Below are 26,129 nucleotides of genomic sequence, written 5' to 3'. Positions count from 1 at the left end.
CCGCCTAGCCGCCGCCGCCACTTGCCACCGCCACCGCAGCAGCCCGCGCCGTCGCCGAGCGCCGCCGCCCCACAAGCCACCACCCCGCCGCTGCCTCGCCTCACCGGACCTCTTGCCAGAGGTAGCCGCCGCGCCCCGCCGCTGGGTTTTTTATAAAGACCGTTCGGTTTTTTTAGAAACCCTAGATCCGTTTTTTTCCGGATTCGCCGGTTTTTCTCGGTTCTTCTAGTTAGCGAATGTTCGTCCGACCGTTCGTTTTAACGAACGGTTCTTCGCCGTTACATACAGCTAACGAACGCTCGTTTGTTAGTCTATTCGTCAGTTTTCTTTATCGGATTTAATCCGCGATTTTTTCTCTGATCGTGATTTCTGATCCGATCTTAGTTTCTGTTTATCTTTTCGCTCGTTAGTCGGAATCAGGCGATTCAAGCGCCTAGAGTTTCGTCTCGAAACCCTCTTTCTGTTTAACTAACTAAAACAAGTTTTCTCAACTGTAAAATTTGACGTAGTTTCAGATTAGTAAATGAAGCTTCTTTCTTTCGCCGTTTGAGTGTCGTTGCTCCGTTTGATTTGATTCTTTTGCAAACCGGAGTTCTTAATTTGAACTTTCTGGTCAACCTCTTTTATTTGAGTTTTGCTTGTGCATCTTTGCTTGTTGCTTATGTATGCTATTGTTTGCTTGTGATAGAACACCCGGAGTGTGAAGCGTGCTACTACGAGTCCCTAGGTTTCGCAGATCGTCAGCAAGGCAAGTAACACTTTGATCATACCCTTTTATCACCAAGTTTTTATGCATTAGTTCCAATCCTCAAACATTGCATGATTAGGATGTCATTAACTTGTGGGTTGGGAAGTAGTTGATGAGGTAGAACCTATTGCCCTGTTACATCCAAACCCTTGGGAGTTACTCTACGCGTTGCTTATATACTATGCTATGCTCGTAGACGTGGTTTGGGTTTGAGTGAAATACATGACAGATTTGAGCTTGTTAATTGATGGTTCAACTTAAGGTGGCAACTTAATCAAAAAACTGGGTGGACTGAGGCACCTGGAGTACCCAGTGTTGCCTGTATTTTTGGAAATCCCGGAGTACCCGTGTGATCTTCCTATGGACTGCCACCCAGGCTCAAAGGGAACTAAGATGATTCATGCTAGAAACTTCCGTGTGCAGCCACAAGCTATTATGGGCTCTAGCATAGTTGAGTAAGTTATGTGAAGCTCTTGAAGAGGCAGATCAGCAGGTAGTGGGATGTAGGTTTGGTATGGTCTGTCCGGAGTAGAGAGTTAATGTTTCTGAAAGACTGTGTCTCGGTCATCCGTTTCTCAAACACCCTGTAGTGTGAGAAATCCAACGGAGGAGATCGAGTCTTGTGGGGAAAAGTGCGCAAACCTCTGCAGAGTGTACAATCTAATCATGGTTAGCCGTGTCCCCGGTTATGGACAATTCTTGAGTATCTAGTACTTGGGTAATCAAAAGCATCTCATCATGTGTAACTAATATTGTTGGGTTGTTAATCACTTTAATTGGGATTGAGTTGGAGGAACCTTCTCAATGATGTTTCAACTACCATGATAGTTAAATTAAAATCCATTCCTTTGTTGTAGGAAAAAAATGGCTTTTCGCAAAACTGTAACCACAGAGCTTTCCACCAGCCAAATATGCATGTAGTGATAGCATTATTCTGTTCTTGCTCTACTGTGTTACTTTGCCAGCATATTCCATGTGCTGACCCGTTTTCGGGCTGCAACGTATCATGTTGCAGACTTTTTAGATGAGGAGTAAGGTTCGTTAGGTCGTTGCCATGCAGCTCAGCTATGCCGTTGGAGTTGATGGACTCACTTTATCTTCCAAGCCTTCCGCTGTTATCGTATTAGATGGCCTTAAGCCATATTATTGTAATAAGTTCTCTCTTGAGACGTTCGATGTAATAAGTGTGTGATTGCTACTCTGTTATAAATCCTTCGAGTACTATGTGTGTCAGCATTACCGATCCAGGGATGACACTGAAGCACAGAGACTTGACCATCTGAGGTCGGGTCGCTACACAAACAAGCTTCGCCTTCAATGTAAGATTTGGCATGTCAATTAGGGAGCACAAGTATAGTACTAAACTTAATTTTCTGATGAAAGTGGCAAAATACAGGCCAACAGTTGTGAAATATTCTTATCTTACCTCAATGGGATATTACGATGCACATACAGATTGGAAGTCTTGTCTCCAGTTGTGCAGTTCACTAAAATCAAGCAACATTATCATACAAGTAGCACAACATATGAATGCACACTGCAGAATCATGTGAAAGAAGGCTAGTACTGACCTCTCATGATGCGGAATTCAAACAACTCACAAGAAGAAGATCTGAACCAAATTCGCCTTAATGAATAGGAAGTAAGATCTCCTCTTGTGCAGTTCCACTAAGATCAAGCAATCAAGCAACGTTGTCGGTGTGACATTTTGGTTGAACTGCACAAAACACTCTTAAAACAAAAGTGTTTTGTGCAGTGCAACAAAAGGTCACAATGGCAACGAGGTGAAGTAGATAACCCTGTTTACACAGAGGTGCAAAGGAAAAAATTAGTGGTCAATAACGGTGGATGACACAGAGGCCAACAAAAAGAAGCATCTACCTTATCTAAATGGGAAAGAAAGCAAGACAGTAGCATTTCTCAAACAGTGGCATTGATTAATATTAACATAGAGATTATATTAACAATAAAATTTGTTAAACATGTAATTCACTTTTAACTGTTGCATTGCATCAATTTTGCAGCGGCATTATTAGAGGGTGTTTGTTTACAAGGACATTTGGGTGTAGGGACTAAAAAAACTCCGTGTCAGTCCGTGTTGGTCCCAGTTTTGTTATCAGACGCCTTTCCCTATGTGAGCGCAGCAAATCTAGTCCTGCTCAAACTCTACAGCCTTGTCCCTTCCTTTCCTTTTTGAACTAGTACTTTCGCCCCTTCCTTTCCTTTTTGAACCACATCCTAGATTTATGTGATACAACTTTCCCCACTACTTTCCCCCATTCCTTTCCTCTTTGAACCACGTCCTAGATTAATGATATACAACTTTCCCCCTTCATTTCCTCTTTGAACCACATCCGAGATTCATGCTATATACAACTTTTCCCACTCCTTTCCTCTTTGAACCGCATCCTAGATTCATGGTATACATGCAGCTAGAGCAATGCATGTGGAGTAAGTAAATTATACCTTAAGGTTCTTGGGGCGTGGTTCGGCGGGCGACGGGACGGCAGCAAAGAAGAAGGGGTCGGAGGCCCTCCCGCGCCACCGCTGGGTGGAAAGTGAACAGCTGCACTGGTAGTCCCTCGCCGACGGCGACATCGTTAAGCCTCCTTTCCCTTCCCGGCGGACGGATCCTGCCGGCTCTTTGAGCAGCAGTGAGGGGAGAGAGAGGCCAACGAAGTCTTGTTATGATCTGGAGAGGGCGAGAGAGTGTGAAGAGAGAAACTACAAGCGCCGAGGCTCCAGCGGGAGAGGGTGAGAGAGTGTGAAGAGAGCAATTACAAGCGCTGAGGCTCCAGCGTGTATATATATATACTGGAGAGAGAGAGTGTGTGAAGCGTGCAAACCCTAGAAAACATTTTGACCAGTCAAAGAATCCTCCTGGCACAAATTATGCTCAAGTGTAGTTATCGAACCCGAGACCTCAAGATTAATGAGCGAACAGGCTAACCAGCTACACAACCCTCCCGTTATGTTCAACGAGAGGTAAATAACCTTATATACATTCCTGAATCCTTATTATAACATGCACACAAATTTTGGGCACTTGTATTCGACTTAAGTCAGTGTGCCACCGTATCTCGTATACTTACTACTCCCTCCGTCTAGGTGTAATAAGTCACGCTAGAAGGTGCAACGGGACCAAGGTGCGTGCGTGCGCGCGCGTGTGTGTGTGTGTGTGTGTTTAACACCATGTGTGTGTGTTAGAGAGAGCGACAGATCAACCTACTCCTACAAAGAGATGTTGTGTAGTGTACGATTTTAGCCACGAGAGTCGGTGCATCCTCTCATTTCCGGGCGTGTCCGGTAGGGACATGCGGACAGCTGCCACGGCCGCTCCTGACCAGCCTGGCCCACCCAAAGCCCCTCCATAGCCCGCGCGCACTTCCCGCCCGAGACGGTCAGCGCCGCTCTAAAGAATCGGTGCCGCATTCATGCCCGGGCAGAGCGGACGCGACCTCTCAATGGCGCAAGAGTGATGGTTGCTTCGTCCGTCCAACTTACTGCTGGGTCTATGTGATTTGACGGCTCATTGGTCTTTATTACTAAGGTTGTAGGACTGCTGGATGTCCCACGCTTTCGGCGAAAGGAGGTATACCTACTAGATTACAATTTTCTCCATTCTTACAGCGGAGGCATGCAAGAGCGGTGAAAACACGCAGGCTCAGTGATCCGTATGTGGTTCATGGTGAAATCTCTACAAAGACTTATATTTAGGAACGGAGGAAGTACTAGTATAGTACGTACTGTAATTTATCAGCGAGATAAATTTGTACAATGCTATGAAGCTTCCAGCTTCTGTTACATGTATCTTGCATCCAAGGTTGCCCATTGCAACATTTCATCAAATACAAAGGAGACTAACATGCATGCTATTTCATCTCAATGATTGACAGATCATAGCAAATATGTACTCCCTCCGTTCCAAAATAAGTTTCTCAACTTTGTGCAAACTTTGGTACAAAGTTGTACTACTACTAAAGTTGACACTTATTTTGGAACAGAGGCAACTAAAGAAAAAAATGATCCATGCAGTCCCTAGCCCTTGAACCGTGAACCCTGACCAGGCTTCAATTTGCTGGCAACATTCGAGCTTCCTAATAAATGAAGTTTGCAACCTTTTGACCATCGGATCATTTTGTGCCATTTCACCAAAATCGAGATGAGCATCCCTATGGCAAAGAAATTGAACAAGTGTGATTAGAATAAGATTAGTGGGACTAGTTGATGAGACATAAACTCATCACAAATACAGTACGTAGAAGCCAGTAGAGGTATGTGCGGGGCAAAGAAGTAGAGAAATATCCACAGGGAGTGATGTGGGCAGCTGGAGCAGTGGTGCAAGCCGGCTGTAAAGGGTGTTGTACCTGAGGGACGTAGCTCAACCTTGAGGAGGGCGGCGGGAGGCGGCAACTGCCCACGTCGCGGCAGTGAGCAAGGGACAAAGGCAACCTCACCGGCTTTGTGAGAGAGATCGGCGGAGACCCCTGATCGGGATGTGCCGACAGTGGTTTTTCACCGTCGGCGACGGCCACCGCATCTACACTAAGCATCCACCCCTTCCCCAAGCGGACGTGATCCGCCGGGATGTTAGAGATGTGGCCACAGTCGTTTTGTGTGAGAGAGTGTGAAGAGAGCAACCCCAGCAAGCAACCGTGTAGGCTGGCCCGTCCTGACTATGTATATAGTGGAGCGGTTTCCTTTTCTCTCCATATAAACCTATCATATTGCGTACGTGCCACTGAAGAAAAAAACTTTATTTATAAATGATGCGGCGCCTACTACTCGTTCTCCTATGACCTTGCGCTTGGCATCTCCAAGATATTAACCTTGCGATTGGCTCTTCGCCTCTTCGGGAAGTCGAGCAATAATGGTAGTGCAGTATATATCATTCTATGTCAGGACCCCAATTCTAAGTCACATCGATCTAGCCGGTAACACCTCATATCACTTTGCGTCCTCACGCATGGTAATCCCACGGGTGTCGCCTTACCATGGCACGGGACCGTTTGCGCCTTTTGGCTCACGTATATGATAGTGTCTCTAGCATCCATATGACAGAGAACCCGGGCCGACATGGCTAGTCGTGAACCCAAAGTGGCACTAACCTATGGGGACAGGCATACATGAATCACATCAAGCATGTCGGTCAGCAGCGTGTGAATCCGGGCTGTAGCACTGGGCTAACAGAACTTTGGGAACCCGGGCTGTAGCAGGCTAGGCAGGACTCCGGATGTCACCGCGTGACATTTCCCTGAAGGGACAGACACATGAACGAAGTGAATCACATGCTGGCCAGTCAAGTGTTCCGGAGCAGTAGTGCTGGGCTAGCAGGACTCCAGTGAACCGGGTTGTAGCGGACTACTATGGCTCATGGAAGCACAAGACTACATTTCCCCATAAGAGAGGCTACCAAGGATAAACAACTAGGTTGTCGGATCCCACACATACCAAGCATTTTAATCATACACACAATATGCTCAATATGTGTAGATACAACATGGCATCACAGCATAACTCTACGACTCAAGTATTTATTCATTAGGCTCCGAGGAGCGAGATATTACAAACATGGGTCTCATGACACAACATTCAGAGCATATAAGTCAAAGCACATGCGGAAGCTTAACTTGTCTGAGTATAGACAACTAAAAATGAAGAAGGCCGAGGAGCCTGACTATCTACAAGACCCTCCCAAGGGTACAAGATCGTAGCTGGGGTAACAAGCTAAACGTCGACGCCCAAGCGGAACTACTAGTGAGACTGACGTCTCTCTGCAAAACATAAAATAGGCAAACGTGAGTACAAATGTACCTAGCAAGACTTACATCATAACTGACTACATATGCATCGCTATCAACAAAGGGGGGCGGGGGGTAGTGGAGTTTAACTGCAGCAAGCCATCTTTGACTTAGTGGCTAACCTGAACTACGACTGCAAGCAACTCTTTTGAGGTGGCGCACACGAGTCCACATATTCACCATACCAATACACCCCTATGGATCCGCTCCCGTCTCCCTGCGAGAACGCCATCCATAGCACTCATACTTATCTTGCACGTTTTAGAGTATCCACCTTCACTTGTCTATGAACTATGCAAGGGGTCCAAGTTTCCATATCCGAGGAATCCGGCTATTCGAATAGATAATCATAACCCTGCAGGGGTGTACTTCTTCACACACGCTCTCGCCACTTACCACCATGTACACGTCGTGTATCTCGGCAACCTTCAAGCGGAAGCCTGGCGAGGGAGTCGGCCATGACCTGACTAACCAACAAGTCTCTAGTCCATGTTTATCGCCTATTCGGGTTCCATCCGCAAGGAGATCCGGCCGGGGTGTCACTCACGGCCCCAAACGATGTGTACAGGGTTCCCAAGCCCACCATCCGGGTGCCACTTGGTACACCGGGCCACTGTTCCTAGTTTGTCCCAAGCCCACCTGTACCGGGTGCCACTTGGTAGACTACTAACACTACCTACAAACACCAGAAACTAGTTGCAACTCCTGGACAGAGATCAGGTTGATTAATAAGTCGAGAGGGGCACTTAAGCATTCCAATGCATGGTAGTAGCTGTTCATGGATCACAAACACTGAACTCAGTTCCTAAGGACGGTTGCAATGAGAAAACCAACCATGTACTCCTACATGGCCTCTCACCGCTACCTTTACCAAATCGTGTTCACACACTTAGCTCTCAACAGTAGGACATGTTCACCACATTCCAATTCGTCCCCGATGAACCAGACCTGGCTCAACTCTAAGCAGTAGCAGGCATGACAAACAAACATGAATGATTTGGCACATCAGGGCTCAAACAACTCCTACTCATGCTAGTGGGTTTCATCTATTTACTGTGGCAATGATAGGTCATGCAGAGGAAAGTGCTTCAGCTACCGCAGCATGTAACAGTTGAATCGCTATTGTCCTAATGCAGTAAAAGAGAGCAGGAGTGAGAGAGTGGGATTATATCGGAATGAACAAGGGGGGTTTTGCTTGCCTGGCACTTCTGAAGATAGTATAGTTCTTCATCGGTGTCATCAATCTCATCGTCGGAACGTCGTCTACTGAGAGGGGACAATTACCGGCAAACAAGGAAGAACACAATCTGTGCGATGCAACAATATGATGCATGATCATGACATGGCAATATGCTGTTGATTGAGCTAATGCAACTAGCAACAAGTTAAATGGAGTTGGTTTGAACACTAGGTTCAAATTCAAACTCCATATGTGCTTTCTTAAATGCCATTAATTCAAATTGTCATATACAGTGGATGTAAGTTGTTCAAACATGCATGATAATGATACAGATGGATAGATTGAATTTTTCTGATCATTTTCATATATAATTTATTTCATTTGGAGTTACGGTTGATTTTCTATGATTTTTAGAAGTTTATAACATTTTTGGAATTTCCTGGATTATTAATAATCCAGAAAATGATTTACTGCGTCAGCGTGATGTTAGTGTGACGTCATCAGGTCAACAGCGTCAACCCAGGTCAAACCTGACACTGGGACCCACGTGTCATAGGTTCAGTCATAATTAGTGACTTTAGTTAAACCTCACCAAAATCAATAGAGGAGCTGGGCCCACCGGTCAGTGGGTGTGGGGGTTAATTAGAGCGCCATTAGTGGCTAATGGTGGTGCCACATCGGCTTCGCCGGAGTTCACTGGCGGTGACCAAAACCAACGACGGAGACGCCACAGAAATACGCTATGGGGAATGGTTTTGAGCACCGGTTGCAGCTACGGAACGCCAGGACTCGAGCGCATCCATTGCAACAGACGGCAGCAGCTGGGGTGGCCGGAGCTCGCCGGGAACGAGCTCGCGGCGGAGGCCGGAGTTCGGGCGAGCTCGGGTTCGGTGTTAGGGAGCACAGCAGGAGGAGCTGGTGCATGCGTTTGGCTCCTGGGAGCACGGTGAGAACGGCGACACGCTCAAAAGCGGGCGGAGGCAGCTCTGGCCGCGGCAATGACATGGCACGGCGGCGGCGAGGTTCGGGCATGGCGGTGAAGCTAGCTGGGGCACAAAAAGCAGAGAGGGGAGAGGGGGAGACGCAGTAGCTCACAGGGAGGACGGGGAGAGGGTCAGCGTGCTCGAGGAAGGCTTGACAGCGTCGCAATCCCGGCTGCAATCTCCCGTGGCCGAGGAAGAAGATGAGGTCGAGGACGACGCGTCGGGGCTCTTCCGGTCGCCTGAGTCGACGGAGAGGGCTATGGCGATGATTCAGAGCTCCTGGACTGCTCAAGGGGAGGAGGGAGAGGCGGTGGCTGCGCGTACGGCGGTCGGCGTCGACGACCGCGCTTGGTTGACGCGCGTGAGAGAGACAGGGGAAGGGAGAAAGAGCGACAAGAGAGAGAGAGAGATAGATCCAGATGGCTCCGGGGCTTATCCCCTCACCGACGAGGCAGGCAAGGAGGTAGGAGGTGGCGCGAGGAGGGAGCGCGTGCGTCGGCCACACGCTCACTATCCTACTGGCAAGAGGAAGACGATGACTGGCGTGTCGGCTGCCTGCTGGGGTGGGCCTCAGCTACAGTGCTGGGCCACGAGGTGGGTTGCACGGGTGAGTTCACTACCTCTCTCTGTTTTGCTATTTAAGTTTCTGTTTTCTATTTTTTTCCTCTGTTTTGATTTAGTTTTAAAACTAAACCATTTTGTTCCTTCTGTAAATTATTGTAGGAACTAGAGATATTACTCTAGAGCCCCACAATAATTTCCAAAATTATTGGACATGTATTTCTTTTATAACAGAAATAAAGCCAATTCAAATGCATTATGGTTTAATTCAAAATGCCCAATTTAATTACCCTTAATGCCCTAAAATATTGGTTTGGATTTTTACCTCTTGCCAATATTTTGAGGGATTAAAGTGAACATTTCCTTGGGCTCATTTGAAGAAATTTTTAACTTGCTCATTTTTTAAAAGATTTCTGAGGCTTTGGGAATTCCCTCAATTCAATTTTGCTTTGAATTTAAACATGATGCAACAACCAAGATAGTCCAAGGCCAAGGTAAAGCTAGGTATGTGACAACTCGCCCCCACTAAACAAGAATCTCGTCCCGAGATTCAAGCGTGGGTAAAAGAAGAAGGGACTCGAACTATCACAATCTTCATGATCCAACTTCTCTTCTCGAGGATGTTGATTCATTGCTCCAATTGATCTTGACATCTTTGCTATCGAGATCTTCATCCAACATGATGATGACGAAAAGAGACTCTCTACCGAAATCGATCTTCTCGAAGATCGAACAACTCGCGATCAACTCACGGAATGAGATGTTGAAACATCTCGAGTTGAGACACAAAACACATCGAGAGGGATGGAAGAACAAACGACGAGGTTTGATTTGGTGGGCAACAATCCCACGCTTAAATAGATGGTGAGGGGGTTTCAAGGTAGCGAGGAGTTAAGTTGCCCAGGATACCATAACGAGACATCTTAGGGGAGATGACTCATAGAGTTATTCCCTTAAGTGGCAAAAAGAATTACTTCTGGTACGGAGATAATTGAAACTCTCTATACCATCCTAAGGCAATTCACCAACAATCGTGTGGTGGAGTTCAGAGGAATGGCATACCCGGACTAGAATGGATGATGTGGACTACCTTGTTGAAGACAACGTAATGAGTGATTTTTCCTTATCATTGGAGATGGATGGACCCATGGTAAGCCCACTTTGAACATAATCCTGAGTAGTAATTACCGAGAGGGCAACCCATGGTAGGATTGGCACAATGGGGTGCAAGCTGGGAACAAATGCAAATGGTGGGAATGTTCCAACCATCATATCTGCGTGAGATTCAGATCTGGTTAGAAACAGGATACTTCAGACTCATTGAGTCTAGAAGAAAATGAAAGTTTACAACAACAATCAATGAGATGGCTTTGCGAGATTCTCGGGAAATGGACTATGGTAGTAAGCTGCAAAACATGAGTTGGTTCTGGTAAACACACGTGAACATGCTGTCCCAAACAAGCATGACCACGTAGTAGTCTTATAATAAAACACTACCGAGTCCAGGTGGGGAACCATCATCGAGGATATCGAAGTCCTTATGTAAGCCCGGGGTCTTAAGAAGGAGCTTCTTTTCCTTGAACAAATCAATCAGTGGCTTGGGGTACTAGCAGATGCACATGGAATGGAGGTAGCGAGCCTGTCAAACCATAGCATACTTCACACGTGTATGACTGACTTGGGATGATTCCAGAGGAAGCAACATTGACTTTCTCGAATTCACGGTGGCAACTTGCATCAAATTCACATGTATTCGAGGAAGTCACTTCTTTCATCCGAACATATGCTTCATGAACGGGACATGAAAATAATGCTTATAAAAGTTTCCAATACTAATTAGATGTTCGACATAAATCATGGACAAGATAAGGATGTTGTCGATGGGCTCAACAACAATTCATCCAGGTTCCCATGATGATGGAATTCCACGACTATGTGAACAAGGTGATAGCATTGGTTAGACCAAAGGATGTAATGGTGTATGTGTTGGAGAACGTAGCAGAAATTCAAAATTTTCCTACGTGTCACCAAGATCTATCTATGGAGAGACCAACAACAAGGGGAAGGAGAGTGCATCTACATACCCTTGTAGATTGCTAAGCGGAAGCGTTCAAGTGAACGGGGTTGATGGAGTCGTACTCGTCGTGATCCAAATCACCGATGACCAAGTGCCGAACAGACGGCACCTCCGCGTTCAACACACGTACAGCCCGGTGACGTCTCCCACGCCTTGATCCAGCAAGGAGAGAGGGAGAGGTTGAGGAAGACTCCATCCAGCAGCAGCACAACGGCAGGGCTTCGCCAAGCACTACGGGAGAGGAGAAGGACTTGGGAGAAGGGGAGGGCTGCACCAGAACATTGGTATGGCTGCCCTCCCACTCTCCACATATATATAGGGGCAAGGGAGAGGGGGGGAGGCGCAGCCTTGGCCCTTCCTCCAAGGAAGGGTGCGGCTAGGAGGAGTCCCTCCTCCCCAAGGCACCTCGGAGGTGCCTTCCCCCTTTAGGACTCTTCCTATCCCTCATCTCTTGGCGCATGGGCCTCTTGGGGCTGGTGCCCTTGGCCCATATAGGCCAAGGCGCACCCCCTACAGCCCATGTGGCCCCCCGGGGCAGGTGGCCCCACCCGGTGGACCCCCGGGACCCTTCCGGTGGTCCCGGTACAATACCAGTGACCCCGAAACTTGTCCGGTGACCAAAACAGGACTTCCCATATATAAATCTTTACCTCCGGACCATTCCGGAACTCCTCGTGACGTCCGGGATCTCATCCGGGACTCCGAACAACATTCGGTAACCACATACAAACTTCCTTTATAACCCTAGCGTTATCGAACCTTAAGTGTGTAGACCCTACGGGTTCGGGAACCATGCAGACATGACCGAGATGTTCTCCGGTCAATAACCAATAGCAGGATCTGGATACCCATGTTGGCTCCCAAATGCTCCACGATGATCTCATCGGACGAACCACGATGTCAAGGACTTAATCAATCCCGTATACAATTCCCTTTGTCCATCGGTACGATACTTGCCCGAGATTCGATCGTCGGTATCCCGATACCTTGTTCAATCTCACTACCGGCAAGTCTCTTTACTTGTTCCGTAACACATCATCCCTTGATCAACTCCTTGATCACATTGTGCACATTATGATGATGTCCTACCGAGTGGGCCCAGAGATACCTCTCCGTCACATGGAGTGACAAATCCCAGTCTCGATTCGTGCCAACCCAACAGACACTTTCGGAGATACCCGTAGTGCACCTTTATAGTCACCCAGTTACGTTGTGACGTTTGGCACACCCAAAGCACTCCTACGGTATCCGGGAGTTGCACAATCTCATGGTCTAAGGAAATGATACTTGACATTAGAAAAGCTTTAGCATACGAACTACACGATCTAGTGCTATGCTTAGGATTGGGTCTTGTCCATCACATCATTCTCCTAATGATGTGATCCCGTTATCAAAGACATCCAATGTCCATGGTCAGGAAACCGTAACCATCTATTGATCAACGAGCTAGTCAACTAGAGGCTTACTAGGGACATGGTGTTGTCTATGTATCCACACATGTATCTGTGTTTCCTATCAATACAATTCTAGCATGGATAATAAATGATTATCATGAACAAGGAAATATAATAATAATCAATTTATTATTGCCTCTAGGGCATATTTCCAACAGTCTCCCACTTGCACTAGAGTCAATAATCTAGTTCACATCGCCATGTGATTAACACTTATAGGTCACATCGCCATGTAACCAATATCCAAAGAGTTTACTAGAGTCAATAATCTAGTTCACATCACTATGTGATTAGCACTCAATGAGTTCTGGGTTTGATCATGTTGCTTGTGAGAGAGGTTTTAGTCAACGGGTCTGAACCTTTCAGATCCGTGTGTGCTTTACAAATCTCTATGTCATCTCCTAGATGTAGCTACCACCTTCTATTTGGAGCTATTCCAAATAACTGTTCTACTTGGAGCTATTCTAAATTGTTGCTCCATTATACGTATCCGGTATCTCTACTCAGAGTTATCCGGATAGGTGTTAAGCTTGCATCGACGTAACCCTTTACGACAAACTCTTTTACCACCTCCATAATCGAGAAAAATTCCTTAGTCCACTAGTTACTAAGGATAACTTTGACCGCTGTCCTGTGATCCATTCTTGGATCACTCTTGTACCCCTTGACTGACTCATGGCAAGGCACACTTCAGGTGCGGTACACAGCATAGCATACTGTAGAGTCTATGTCTTAAGCATAGGGGACGACCTTCGTCCTTTCTCTCTATGCTGCCGTGGTCGAGCTTTAAGTCTTAACTTCATACCTTACAACTCAGGCAAGAACTCCTTCTTTGACTGATCCATCTTGAACACCTTCAAGATCATGTCAAGGAATGTGCTCATTTTAAAGTACCATTAAGCGTTTTGATCTATCCTTATAGATCTTGATGCTCAATGCTCAAGTAGCTTAATCCAGGTTTTCCATTGAAAAACACTTTTCAAATAACCCTATATGCTTTCCAGAAATTCTACGTCATTTCTGATCAACAATATGTCAACAACATATACTCATCGGAAATTCTATAGTGCTCCCACTCACTTCTTTGGAAATACAAGTTTCTCATAAACTTTGTATACACCCAAAATCTTTGATCATCTCATCAAAGCATACATTCCAACTCCGAGATGCTTACTCCAGTCCTTAGAAGGATTGCTGGGGCTTTGCATACTTATTAGCATCTTTTAGGATTGACAAAACCATCCGGTTGTATCACATACAACCTTTCCTCAAGAAAAACGTCGAGGAAATAATGTTTTGACATCCTATCTGCAAGATTTCATAAATAATGCAGTGACTGCTAATATAATTCCAACAGACTCTTAGCATCGCTACGAGTGAGAAAGTCTCATCGCAGTCAACTCCTTGAACTTGTCGGAAAACATCTTAACAACAAGTCGAGCTTTCTTAATGGTGATACTTACCATCATTGTCCGTCTTCCTTTTAAAATCCATATGTACCCAACAGCCTTACGACCATCAAGTAGTTCTTCCAAAGTCTACACTTTGTTTTCATATATGGATCCTTTCTCGGATTATATGGCCTTGAGCCATTTATCGGAATCCGGGCCCACCACCGCTTCTCCATAGCTCGTAGGTTCATTGTTGTCTAGCAACATGACTTCCAAGACAGGATTACGTACCACTCTGAAGTAGTACGCATCCTTGTCATCCCACGAGGTTTGGTAGTGACTTGATCTGAAGTTTCATGATCACTATCATAAGCTTCCACTTCAATTGGTGTAGGTGCCACAGGAACAACTCCCTGTGCTCTGCCACACACTAGTTGAAGAGACAGTTCAATAACCTCATCAAGTCTCCACCATCCTCCCACTCAATTCTTTCGAGAGAAACTTTTCCTCGAGAAAGGACCTGATTCTAGAAACAATCCCTTATTGCTTTCGCATCTGAGATAGGAGGTATACCCAACTGTTTTTGGGTGTCCTATGAAGATGCATTTATCCACTTTGGGTTCGAGCTTATCAGCCTGAAACTTTTTCACATAAGCGTCGCAGCCCCAAACTTGTAAGAAATGACAGCTTAGGTTTCTCTAAACCATAGTTCATACGGTGTCATCTCATCGGAATTACGTGGTGCCCTATTTAAAGTGAATGTGGTTGTCTTTAATGCCTAACCCATAAAATATCGTGGTAATTCGATAAGAGACATCATGGTATGCATCATATCCAATAGGGTGTAGTTATGATGTTCGGACACACCATCACACTATGGTGTTCCAGGCTGTATTAGTTGTGAAACAATTTCCACAATGTCTTAATTCTGTGCCAAACTCGTAATTCAGATATTCATCTCTATGATCATATCATAGATATTTTATCCTCTTGTCACGGCGATCTTTCAACTTCACCCTGAAATTACTTGAACCTCTCAATAATTCAGACTCGTGATTCATCAAGTAAATATACTCAACATCTACTCAAATCATCTATGAAGTAAGAACATAACGATATCCACTACACACCTCAGCACTCATTGGACTGCATTACTTCCAACAAGTTGCTTTCTAGTTCCATTTTACTAAAACCGAGGCTTTCAGTCATCTTGCCCATGTGTTATGATTTGCATGTCTCAAGTGATTCAAAATCAAGTGAGTCCAAACGATCCATCTGTATGCATATCTACCAACAAACATGGTTCGCATGTCTCAATCCTTTCAAAACGAGTGAGCCCAAAGATCCATCAACATGGAGCTTCTTCATGCGTTTTATACCGATATGACTTACGTGGCAGTGCCACAAGTAGGTGGTACTATCATTACTATCTTATATCTTTTGGCATGAACATGTGTATCACTATGATCGAGATTCAATGAACCATTCATTTTAGGTGCAAGACCATTGAAGGTATTATTCAAATAAACAGAGTAACCATTATTCTCCTTAAATGAATAACCGTATTGCGATAGACATAATCCAATCATGTCTATGCTCAACGCAAACACCAATCTCGATGGTAGAGGGAGCGTGCGATGCTTGATCATATCAACATTGGAAACACTTCCAACACATATCGTCAGCTCACCTTTAGCTAGACTCCGTTTTATTCCGTAGCTTTTATTTTGAGTTACTAACACTTAGCAACCGAACCGGTATCTAATACCCTGGTGCTACTTAGGAGTACTAGTAAAGTACACATCAACACAATTTATATCCAATATACTTCTATCGACCTTGCCAGCCTTCTCATCTACCAAGTATCTAGGGTAATTCTGCTCCAGTGGCTGTTCCCTTTATTACAGAAGCACTTAGTCTCGGGTTTGGGTTCAACCTTGGGTTTCTTCACTAGAGCAGCAGCTGAATTGCCGTTTCATGAAGTATCCCTTCGTGCCCTTGCCCTTCTTGAAACTAGTGGTTTCACCAACCATCAACAATTGATGCTCCTTCTTGATTTCTACTTTTGTGGTGTCAAACATCGCGAATATCTCAAGGATCATCATACATGTCCCTGATATATTATAGTTTATCACGAAGCTCTAGCAGCTTGGTGGTAATGACTTCAGAGAAACATCACTGTCTCATCTGGAAGATCAACTCCCACTCGATTCAAGCGATTGTTGTACTCAGACAATCTGAGCACAAGTTCAACAATTGAGCTTTTCTCCCTTAGTTTGCAGGCTAAGAAAATCGTCGGAGGTCTTATACCTCTTGACGTGGGCACGAGCCTGAAATCCCAATTTCAGCCCTCGAAACATCTCATATGTTTCGCGATGTTTCAAAACGTCTTCGGTGCCTCAACTCTAAACCGTTTAACTGAACTATCACGTAGTTATCAAAATGTGTGTGTCAGATGTTCGCAACATCCACAAATGACATTCGAGGTTCAGCACACTGAGCAGTGCATTAACGACATAAGCCTTCTATGAAGCAATGAGGACAATCCTCAGTTTACGGACCTAGTCCGCATAATTGCTACTATCAACTTTCAACTAAATTTTCTCTAGGAACATATCTAAACAGTAGAACTGAAGCGCGAGCTACGACATAATTTGCGAAGACCTTTTGACTATGTTCAGGATAATTAAGTTCATCTTGTGAACTCCCACTTAGATAGACATCCCTCTAGTCATCAGAGTGATTACATGATCCGAGTCAACTAGGCCGTGTCCGATCATCACGTGAGACAGACTAGTCAACATCGGTGAACATCTTCATGTTGATCGTATCTACCATACGACTCATGCTCGACCTTTCGGTCTCTTGTGTTCCGAGGCCATGTCTGTACATGCTAGGCTCGTCAAGTCAACCTAAGTGTTTCGCGTGTGTAAATCTGGCTTACACCCGTTGTATGTGAATGTAAGAATCTATCACACCCGATCATCACGTGGTGCTTCGAAACGACGAACTTTCGCAACGGTGCACAGTTAGGGGGAACACCTTCTTGAAATTTTAGTGAGGGATCATCTTATTTACTACCGTCGTTCTAAGTAAACAAGATGTATAAACATGATAAACATCACATGCAATCAAATAATAGTGACATGATATGGCCAATATCATATAGCTCCTTTGATCTCCATCTTGGGGCTCCATGATCATCTTGTCACCGGCATGACACCATGATCTCCATCATCATGATCTCTATCATCATGTCTTCATGAAGTTGTCTCGTCAACTATTACTGCTACTACTATAGCTAACGGTTAGCAATAAAGTAAAGTAATTACATGACGTTTATGTTGACACGCAGGTCATAAATAAATTAAGACAACTCCTATGGCTCCTGCCGGTTGTCATACTCATCGACATGCAAGTCGTGATTCCTATTACAAGAACATGATCAATCTCATACATCACATATATCATTCATCACATCCTTTGGCCATATCACATCACATAGCATACCCTGCAAAAACAAGTTAGACGTCCTCTAATTGTTGTTTGCATGTTTTACGTGGCTGCTATGGGTTTCTAGCAAGAACATTTCTTACCTACGCAAAAACCACAACGTGATATGCCAATTGCTATTTACCCTTCATAAGGACCCTGTTCATCGAATCCGATCCGACTAAAGTGGGAGAGACAGACACCCGCCAGCCACCTTATGCAACTAGTGCATGTTTGTCGGTGGAACCGGTCTCACGTAAGCGTACGTGTAAGGTTGGTCCGGGCCGCTTCATCCCACGATGCCGCTGAATCAAGATAAGACTAGTAACGGCAAGCATATTGAACAAAATCAACGCCCACAACTACTTTGTGTTCTACTCGTGCATAGAAACTACGCATAGACCTAGCTCTGATACCACTGTTGGAGAACATAGCAGAAATTCAAAATTTTCCTACGTGTCACCAAGATCTATCTATGGAGAGATCAGCAACGAGGGGAAGGAGAGTGCATCTACATACCCTTGTAGATCGCTAAGCGGAAGCGTTCAAGTGAACGGGGTTGATGGAGTCGTACTCGTCGTGATCCAAATCACCGATGACCAAGTGCCGAACGGACGGCACCTCCGCGTTCAACACACGTACAGCCCGGTGACGTCTCCCACGCCTTGATCCAGCAAGGAGAGAGGGAGAGGTTGAGGAAGACTCCATCCAGCAGCAGCACAACGGCATGGTGGTGGTGGAGGAGCGTGGCAATCCTGCAGGGCTTCGCCAAGCACTACGGGAGAGGAGAAGGACTTGGGAGAAGGGGAGGGCTGCACCAGAACATTGGTATGGCTGCCCTCCCACCCTCCACATATATATAGGGGCAAGGGAGAGGGGGGAGGCGCAGCCTTGGCCCTTCCTCCAAGGAAGGGTGCGGCTAGGAGGAGTCCCTCCTCCCCAAGGCACCTCGGAGGTGCCTTCCCCCTTTAGGACTCTTCCTATCCCTCATCTCTTGGCGCATGGGCCTCTTGGGGCTGGTGCCCTTGGCCCATATAGGCCAAGGCGCACCCCCTACAGCCCATGTGGCCCCCCGGGGCAGGTGGCCCCACCCGGTGGACCCCCGGGACCCTTCCGGTGGTCCCGGTACAATACCGGTGACCCCGAAACTTGTCCGGTGACCAAAACAGGACTTCCCATATATAAATCTTTACCTCCGGACCATTCCGGAACTCCTCGTGACGTCCGGGATCTCATCCGGGACTCCGAACAACATTCGGTAACCACATACAAACTTCCTTTATAACCCTAGCGTCATCGAACCTTAAGTGTGTAGACCCTACGGGTTCGGGAACCATGCAGACATGACCGAGACGTTTTCCGGTCAATAACCAACAGCGGGATCTGGATACCCATGTTGGCTCCCACATGCTCCACCATGATCTCATCGGACAAACCACGATGTCAAGGACTTAATCAATCCCGTATACAATTCCCTTTGTCCATCGGTACGATACTTGCCCGAGATTCGATCGTCGGTATCCCGATACCTTGTTCAATCTTGTTACCGGCAAGTCTCTTTACTCGTTCCGTAACACATCATCCCTTGATCAACTCCTTGATCACATTGTGCACATTATGATGATGTCCTACCGAGTGGGCCCAGAGACCTCTCCGTCACACGGAGTGACAAATCCCAGTCTCGATTCGTGCCAACCCAACAGACACTTTTGGAGATACCCGTAGTGCACCTTTATAGTCACCCAGTTACGTTGTGACGTTTGGCACACCCAAAGCACTCCTACGGTATCCGGGAGTTGCACAATCTCATGGTCTAAGGAAATGATACTTGACATTTTAAAAGCTTTAGCATACGAACTACACGATCTAGTGCTATGCTTAGGATTGGGTCTTGTCCATCACATCATTCTCCTAATGATGTGATCCCGTTATCAACGACATCCAATGTCCATGGTCAGGAAACCGTAACCATCTATTGATCAACGAGCTAGTCAACTAGAGGCTTACTAGGGACATGGTGTTGTCTATGTATCCACACATGTATCTGTGTTTCCTATCAATACAATTCTAGCATGGATAATAAACGATTATCATGAACAAGGAAATATAATAATAATCAATTTATTATTGCCTCTAGGGCATATTTCCAATAGTATGCCCGAGGAATCAACCTCGAGTAAGACAACATTACGAACATTGTTGGTTCTGATTTGATTTGAGGATAGCCCACACCCAAATCAAAGTTTGGACAAGACAATAGATCCAACAACTGATCACGAGGACCAATCAATGAAGATATCATCTTTCTTCAACACACACATACACACAAAAGATATCCCTTAACATGAACTAAGTCAGACAAGCTTTTATCTTCCAACTCTCCAAGTTGTTGTTTAGCTTAACCAGCTAGCTCAGGGGTATCCAACACAGCTTCTTGGGAAAGAGTGGTTTATTGGTAAACCAACTTGATCACGAACTCACCATATCGGTCAGGGAATGACCTGGTGATACTTCCGTGAAGATATCCGGAAAGTCACGAACCACCGATATGACTCTAAGCTCGAGAACAATCTTGCTTTTTAGGGCAAGACGATATGATCGAAAGAGTGAGGGATTGACACAATCCCAACTCATGGATCGAAGAGTGCACTAGAAATAAGGACAAGGTAGCACGATCAATCTTAGAATGGTAGTTCAATAACCAACACACTAAGAATGAGAATATTGTCCATTTACTACCAAGCAACGAGTTGCTCGGAGTATTGATTTCACACATCATGATTCACTTGTCGGCATTCCGGTTACAATAACACGGGAACCAAGGAATGAACAATGATGGCAAGAAGTATCACTGCAACAAGAATTCATAAGAGATGGTGCAAATCTCATGATATTCCTGACATAAAGTGGATAATACTTCAGGGTAGAACAGACCAATAGCTTGATTGCATTTGATCTGCGAAATACAACTGCTTTGACCCATCCTAGAAATGGATGAGGTACTGGAGTTTGTTTCTCCTAGTCATTCTGAACTAGAATGGCTTGATGGACCACAAGAACGATAGTCACCGATGAACGAATGCGATGATATACCCTCGACTATCAATTGATAGATGAAGGTCAGAAACAACTAAGGAGGGACAACTCAAGGAACATATATCTTTCTGAGTTGTGGATGCATAGATTAGTATGTCGAGCAAATCTCAACATTTCTTCCGGACAACCCATGTAGAAAGGTAGAACTGGCAGATTCACAATGTAGGACGAAGAACTCATCAAGAGCACTCTTATTGTGATCTTTTGGTTCAAAAGAACTTCTGCCATAAGCAGTTCATGGTACTTGGAAGAAGAAAATACCACGGACCTCGAGGACTATCGCAAAGGTTATTAATATTCTAAAGGAACTAGCAAACACTATCAACAGAAGGTAAGTGGAGTGAATCTTGGGTCAGGAACCCAAGAGTAGAATACCTACTACTAAATGGCATCACGGGATGCTTTCGAGAACAATGGCCAGAATCATCACACCGGGAATACAAAGCATTGCTAGATTACTAGGTGACTCTCTAAGACACCTAGGATCATATGAATAGCTCCAACATATATGTCGAGGCAATAGAGTACCTCAACTCACTGGCTAGTGTGCTTATTCTGACCAAAAGGACATCGGGAACGGAGGAAGGATTTGCAAATGCATCAGATTATTTAGAAACCTGGAATGACTCGGACAGCATAACGACTGTAAATGCTCGAAAAGATTTGAGACATCCTGCAAAATGGTGGCATAACCACTTAACATCGCAATATCAAGTTTCCAAGTCCAACTAACAACACACTGGAGTAGTAGAAACTGGACTAAGGCTTAAATCCAACAATCCTAGGCAACTACAGTTTAGTAACACGTCATCCTGAGAGATAGAAGAGAAGCCTAGTTCTTAACCCCGTAGAAAAGATAAGATGACTCAGATCAGAAGGTCATGAGGATAAGGAGTAAAAAGAGCCTTACGTTCCCTTCCACAATCAATTCCCTTACATAACTAAAGCATTTCTAGACTCAACTTCGACCGGTTTGGCTTGGTAATCCTATAGGCAGTCAGGCTCTGATACCAAAGCTGTCAGGACCCCGATTCCAAGTCACATCGATCTAGCCGGTAACACCTCATATCACTTTGCGGCCTCACGCACGGTAATCCCACGGGTGTCGCCTTACCATGGCCTGGGACCGTTTGCGCCTTTTGGCTCACGTATATGATAGTGTCGCTAGCATCCATATGACAGAGAACCCGGGCCGACATGGCTAGTCGTGAACCCTAAGCGGCACTAACCTATGGGGACAGTCATACATGAATCACATCGAGCATGTCGGTCAGCAGCGTGTGAATCCGGGCTGTAGCACTGGGCTAACAGAACTCTGGGAACCCGGGCTATAGCAGGCTAGGCAGGACTCCGGATGTCACCGCGTGACATTTCCCCGAAGGGACAGACACAGGAACGAAGTGAATCACATGCCGGCCAGTCAAGTGTTTCGGAGCAGTAGTGCTGCGCTAGCAGGACTCCGGTGAACCGGGCTGTAGCGGACTACTATGGCTCATGGAAGCACAAGACTACATTTCCCCATAAGAGAGGCTACCAAGGATAAACAACTAGGTTGTCGGATCCCACACATACCAAGCATTTCAATCATACACACAATATGCTCGATATGTGTAAATACAACATGGCAGCACAGCATAACTCTACGACTCAAGTATTTATTCATTAGGCTCCGAGGAGCGAGATATTACAAACATGGGTCTCATGACCCAACATTCAGAGCATACAAGTCAAAGCACATGCGTAAGCTTAACTTCTCTGAGTACAGACAACTAAAAATGAAGAAGGCTGAGGAGCCTGACTATCTACAAGACCCTCCCAAGGGTACAAGATCGTAGCTGGGGTAACAAGCTAAACGTCGAAGCCCAAGCGGAACTACTAGTGAGACTGACGTCTCTCTGCAAAACATAAAATAGGCAAACGTGAGTACAAATGTACATAGCAAGACTTACATCAGAACTGACTACATATGCATCGGTATCAACAAAGGGGGGGTAGTGGAGTTTAACTGCAGCAAGCCATCTTTGACTCAGTGGCTAACCTGAACTACGACTGCAAGCAACTCTTTTGAGGTGGCGCACACGAGTCCACATATTCACCATACCAATACACCCCTATGGATCCGCTCCCGTCTCCCTGCGAGAATGCCATCCATAGCACTCACACTTATCTTGCACATTTTAGAGTATCCACCTTCACTTGTCTATGAACTATGCAAGGGGTCCAAGTTTCCATATCCGAGGAATCCGGCTATTCAAATAGATAATCATAACCCTGCAGGGGTGTACTTCTTCACACACGCTCTCGCCACTTACCACCATGTACACGTCGTGTATCTCGGCAACCTTCAAGCGGAAGCCTGGAGAGGGAGTCGGCCATGACCTGACTAACCAACAAGTCTCTAGTCCATGTTTATCGCCTATTCGGGTTCCGTCCGCAAGGAGATCCGGCCGGGGTGTCGCTCACGGCCCCAAACGATGTGTACAGGGTTCCCAAGCCCACCATCTGGGTGCCACTTGGTACACCGGGCCACTGTTCCTAGTTTGTCCCAAGCCCACCTGTACCGGGTGCCACTTGGTAGACTACTAACACTACCTACAAACACCAGAAACTAGTTGCAACTCCTGGACAGAGATCAGGTTGATTAATAAGTCGAGAGGGGCACTTAAGCATTCCAATGCGTGGTAGTAGATGTTCATGGATCACAAACACAGAACTCAGTTCCTAAGGACGGCTGCAATGAGAAAACCAACCATGTACTCCTACATGGCCTCTCACCGCTACCTTTACCAAATCGTGTTCACACACTTAGCTCTCAACAGTAGGACATGTTCACCACATTCCAATTCATCCCCGATGAATCAGACCTGACTCAACTCTAAGCAGTAGCAGGCATGACAAACAAACATGAATGATTTGGCACATCAGGGCTCGAACAACTCCTACTCATGCTAGTGGGTTTCATCTATTTACTGTGGCAATGATAGGTCATGCAGAGGAAAGTGCTTCAGCTACCGCAGCATGTAACAGTTGAATCGCTATTGTCCTAATGCAGTAAAAGAGAGCAGGAGTGAGAGAGTGGGATTATATCGGAATGAACAAGGGGGGTTTTGCTTTCCTGGCACTTCTGAAGATAGTATAGTTCTTCATCGGTGTCATCGATCTCATCGTCGGAACATCGTCTACTGAGAGGGGTCAATTACCGGCAAACAAGGAAGAACACAATCAATGCGATGCAACAATATGATGCATGATCATGACATGGCAATATGCTGTTGATTGAGCTAATGCAACTAGCAACAAGTTAAATGGAGTTGGTTTGAACACTAGGTTCAAATTCAAACTCCATATGTCCTTTCTTAAATGCCATTAATTCAAAATGTCATATACAGTGGCCGTAAGTTGTTCAAACATGCATGAGAATGGTACATATGGATAGATTGAATTTTTCTGATCATTTTCATATATAATTTATTTCATTTGGAGGTACGGTTGATTTTCTATGATTTTTAGAAGTTTATAACATTTTTGGAATTTCCTGGATTATTAATAATCCAGAAAATGATTTACTGCGTCAGCATGATGTCAGTGTGATGTCATCAGGTCAACAGCGTCAACCCAGGTCAAACCTGACGCTGGGACCCACATGTCATAGATTCAGTCATAATTAGTGACTTTAGTTAAACCTAACCAAAATCATTAGAGGAGCTGGGCCCACCAGTCAGTGGCTGTGGGGGTTAACTAGAGCGCCATTAGTGGCTAATGGTGGCGCCACGTCAGCTTCGCCAGAGTTCACCGGCGGTGACCAAAACCGACGACGGTGACGCCATAGAAATACGCTATGGGGAATGGTTTTGAGCGCCGGTTGCAGCTACGGAATGCCAGGACTCGAGCGCATCCACTGCAACAGGCGGCAGCAGCTGGGGTGGCCGGAGCTCGCCGGGAACGAGCTCGCGGCGGCGCCCGGAGTTCGGGCGAGCTCGGGTTCGGTGTTAGGGAGCACAGCAGGAGGAGCTGGTGCATGCGTTCGGCTCCTAGGAGCACGGTGAGAACGGCGACACGCTCAAAAGCGGGCGGAGGCAGCTCTGGCCGCGGCAGCGACATGGCACGGCGGCGGCGAGGTTCGGGCACAACGGTGAAGCTAGCTGGGGCGCAAAAAGCAGAGAGAGGAGAGGGGGAGACACAGTAGCTCACAGGGAGGACGGGGAGAGGGTTAGCGTGCTCGAGGAAGGCTTGACGACGTCGGAATCCCGGCTGCAATCTCCCGTGGCCGAGGAAGAAGATGAGGTCGAGGACGACACGTCGAGGCTCTTCCGGTCACCTGAGTTGACGGAGAGGGCTAAGGCGATGATTCGGAGCTCCTGGACTGCTCAAGGGGAGGGAGGAGAGGCGGTGGCTGCGCGTACGGCGGTCGGCGTCGACGACCGCGCTCGGTGGACGCGCGTGAGAGAGACAAGGGAGGGGAGAAAGAGCGAGGAGAGAGAGAGAGAGAGAGATCCAGATGGCTCCGGGGCTTATCCCCTCACCGACGAGGCAGGCAAGAAGGCAGGACGTGTCGCGAGGAGGGAGCACGTGCGTCGGCCACGCGCTCAGTATCCTACTGGCGAGAGGAAGACGACGACTGGCATGTCGGCTGCCTGCTGGGCTGGGCCTCAGCTACAGTGCCGGGACACGAGGTGGGTTGCACGGGTGAGTTCACTACCTCTCTCGGTTTTGCTATTTAAGTTTCTGTTTTCTATTTTTTTCCTCTGTTTTGATTTAGTTTTAAAACTAAACCATTTTTGTTTCTTCTGTAAATTATTGTATGGACTAGAGATATTACTCTAGAGCCCCACAATAATTTCCAAAATTATTGGACATGTATTTCTTTTATAACAGAAATAAAGCCAATTCAAATACATTATGGTTTTATTCAGAATGCCCAATTTAATTACCCTTAATGCCCTAAAATATTGGTTTGGATTTTTACCTCTTGCCAATATTTTCAGGGATTAAAAAGAACATTTCCTTGGGCTCATTTGAAGAAATTTTTAACTTGCTCATTTATTTAAAAGATTTCTGAGGCTTTGGGAATTCCCTCAATTCAATTTTCCTTTGAATTTAAACATGATGCAACAACCAAGATAGTCCAAGGCCAAGATAAAGCTAGGGATGTGACATTCTGGCTATATGAGACCCAATGAATTGCTGCACATCCACCACATGGGCGAGGGTCGAGTGGCGAGGGAGAGTGCTACATACGGAGCAAAATGAGTGAATCTACACTCTAAAATACGTCTATATACATCAGTGTTTGGAGTATGCACTAGTAGTTCATATTGAAATCTACTAAAGGACATATATATTCCA

This window comes from Triticum dicoccoides, chromosome 7A (assembly GCF_002162155.2).
Source record: "Triticum dicoccoides isolate Atlit2015 ecotype Zavitan chromosome 7A, WEW_v2.0, whole genome shotgun sequence".
In the NCBI taxonomy this organism is placed as follows: Eukaryota; Viridiplantae; Streptophyta; class Magnoliopsida; order Poales; family Poaceae; genus Triticum; species Triticum dicoccoides.
The sequence above is the reverse complement of the archived record's forward strand: the minus strand, read 5'-3'. Positions refer to the sequence as shown.